Source organism: Contarinia nasturtii, unplaced genomic scaffold (assembly GCF_009176525.2).
Source record: "Contarinia nasturtii isolate CC-2019 unplaced genomic scaffold, AAFC_CNas_1.1 Cnas_scaffold_1744, whole genome shotgun sequence".
Lineage (NCBI taxonomy): Eukaryota > Metazoa > Arthropoda > Insecta > Diptera > Cecidomyiidae > Contarinia > Contarinia nasturtii.
In genome coordinates, this window is record NW_022199077.1 from 19,285 (window position 1) to 19,627 (window position 343).

Sequence of the window (343 nt, forward strand, 5' to 3'; positions counted from 1 at the left end):
GAAATAACATTGCATTATTTATTATATTAGTTCCCTGACTCCGAACACCGGATGCTGCTTGAAGTCACTGATTGTAATTTTCATTTTTCAACACATTTGATGTGTTTGCTCACTCGCTTCGCTCGTTCGCATTATAATTTTGAACCCTAATTTCGCGTAAAACTTGTATCATTCTGCCTACGGGTCTCTCCACTCGGGAAACTATTGCAAGTGAACAGAACGAGAGACGGAACGGTCACGAATGTATCATGGAGGCATAATGTATTTCCGATTGGTTTGTTCTCGTGGCGGTTTGCTCTGCAAATGGTCTTTTAGGTCCCTTGGAATACTATTGCAAGTGAAC